Source organism: Adiantum capillus-veneris, chromosome 17, assembly GCF_014529385.1.
Source record: "Adiantum capillus-veneris isolate H3 chromosome 17, ASM1452938v2, whole genome shotgun sequence".
Taxonomy (NCBI): domain Eukaryota; kingdom Viridiplantae; phylum Streptophyta; class Polypodiopsida; order Polypodiales; family Pteridaceae; genus Adiantum; species Adiantum capillus-veneris.
The window spans coordinates 57623513-57626405 of NC_140947.1; positions in this window are offsets into that span (position 1 = coordinate 57623513).

The window sequence follows — 2893 nt, forward strand, 5'->3', positions numbered from 1 at the left end:
ATTCTGGTAGGAATCTGGTAAGGCATCAAGAACAGTCTGCACTAGGGAACTGGCTGAAAAGACTTCACCTGCAGAAATGAGTTGCTCATTGATATCCTTGACACTAGCAAGGAAAGTGTCCATATCATCTTCCTCATGCATAATCTTCGACTCCAACTCTTTATGTAGCAGAGCAATTTTAGCCTCATTGCGACTTGCATAAAAACCAGCCAAAATATCCCAAGCCTGTTTTGCAGATTTTGTTGAACGGATGTGAGGAACAATGGTGCGCTTCACGGACAACGCGATCAATGCATGAGCCTGTGCATCCTTAACATCCCAACGAGCTTGTTCTGTCGTAGGCAAAACAACTCTAACAGCAGCAATCCTTGCAGCAAGACCTGCAACATCCTCAACATCGCCTACATCCTCAGAACCAGGACGTACATCAATGCCCTGCACAATATTCCAGACGCCCTTTGACACAAGAACGTGTTGCATCATATAAGCCCACATAGGGTAATTGTCCCCATCCAACCTGTCCTCAGCAGCAAACATCTTGAACACATCTTTGTTGTTGTTGTCAGCCATGGTAAATGTTGCACCTGATGTGAAAACCGCCCTAAAATAGGAGAAACGGAGCGGGAACAACACGTGCTATATACCACAAACCGTAGAAGATTGTAAGGCACCTGTTATGCAAAAAATGGCACTGACAAAAACTTTGCACAAAATGACGAAATAGCATGTGCAGCACTGCCTGTAGTGAATACAGAGGCCGAAATGAGCCCAAATCAAAAATCTGAGCAGACTAAGCTCTACGAGCTTATCCAAAATATTTTTTGACCTGCATACGCTCACCAAAGCTCACTGAAATCGGAGAAAGTGAGCAGGCGTGTACTGGAGCAGCTGGCGACTAAGCCCGAGAGGACGCAACCTACTCTGATACCAATTGTTGGAATTAGGGTTGCAAAGAAACGCACACAACTTGGAGAAGACGAAGGAAGCTCAAGGCACACAATAGAGAGTGTGTTACTTAGTGTGCAATGGAAAGATAGATATCCCTAGAGTGATGGGCATATATACAATGCTCGGGGGGGGGAAAAACCTCCTAAAGAGGGAAAAAATGCCCCGACGGTCCTAGTGTGTTCACACACATCACTACCACATGTATATGATAACAAATCTTGTGGTCATGAATAGTTTACCTTTTTTGTAGTGGGAGGGTACACTTATACCATCTTTATTCGACTTACTCTCAACCTCACTTTCCATTTCAGTCATCCACGCCTTTTTCAAGGTCTATTTCAACTTGTTATACTTCTTCTTTTGCTCAACTTTTGTCCATCTAAGCTCTCCAAAAACTTCGACATAATTTTGGATGGTCATGAATCTCTACATCATCAGCTATACACGTTCAAGGACTCTACAACAACCACTTACAAGACAACCAAAAAGTACCTAAAAGGTAGGAGTAATTTCAGGAGGTCTACAAGAAGATTTGTAGGCGTGATAGCACCCACCTTCAATGAGAGCTACAACTATAAAAAGATGTGACAGGACACTAGTTTTGTTGAGAGACAGTAGAGAGACATCAGTGAGACTCTGTGTGTGTGTGTGTGTGTGTGTGTGTGTGTGTGTGTGTGTGTGTGTGTGTGTGTGTGTGTGTGTGTGTGTGTGTGTGTGTGTAGCTGTTAAATCTTAGTTAATAAGACATAATTGAATTTTTACATTCAAAAGACAGCTGGCAATGGAACAAGGAATAGATAAGCACAAAAAAAACTCAGTAAGAATCATTTAAGTACAATGTTTGTAGAAAAGAGATCCCCTTTCAGTATGCAGATAGTAAAGGAACTTCCCCAGTCCTAAGTGAATGTTCCATCCAGAGTAGGATAGCTTGCCAAAGTCAAAAAAAACCTTCCAAGATAAGATAGAGTCCTTACTTGCATCCATCAAAACAAAACAACAATTCAGTTAGCCTTGGATGTATTTTACAGGTATCAATGGACCATACCAATTGTTATCCATGTCCACCTTACAAACTTTTTAAAAAAACCTTAACAAGCTTAGTGATATATGTGTACAAAATGTTCTTCTTTTTTGAACAACCCAAGTTTCTAACAAAAAATATCATTCTGATTTGAAGGCCACCACCCCTTCTAATCCAAGTGTCATAGTCCCCTATCAAAATATCCTTCAAGATTAATGAAATTCTACCATGTCAAAAAAGAAAAAAAATATCATTTTAAAGTTCAAAAAAGTATCAAGCTAGTTTATGTTTGTTTAGGTTAAATAAAGTTCAAGCTCATTATGGTATATGGAATTCAAAACTTCCTTTAGACTGTATATTTTTTACCAGATAAAACTCTACTCACATTAAGTGGCAAGGAGCCCTTGAAGTAAAACCCATGAAGCTCTAGAGAAAAAAACATGCCATTTTTAGTTTTTGTTTCTAAACTATATATGTCTTTGTAATACAGAGTTCTTTAACAAGACAGCCTGTAATGAAATAGGCCCAGTACTTGTAGGCAATGGGAAAAAACCAAATACCCAAAGAATATTCAATACCCAAATGCAGCCGGCAGGCCAAGCTTCCCAAAATTATACCATAGGCCAGAACAGAGCTAGTATCGATTTTTAAACAAGAAGATACCCGGCACGATAACATCCCCATGCCAATCCAAGGGGCACATACCATATAGTCAAATGCTAAGAACTGTCCCATAGTATATAATTACCTTAATTGGCTGCGGTTCTTTAGTAAAGAAAGTTTTTGTTACAATGCAACAGGTGCAACAGATCAAGGATTCATTTTTTTAACAGAATTTACACCCGCCAAGCAAATGTGGCAGAAGTAAAAATATTTAATTGGTTAGTGAATTGGTACAGCAAACGTATGCAGTCGGGCCAACAA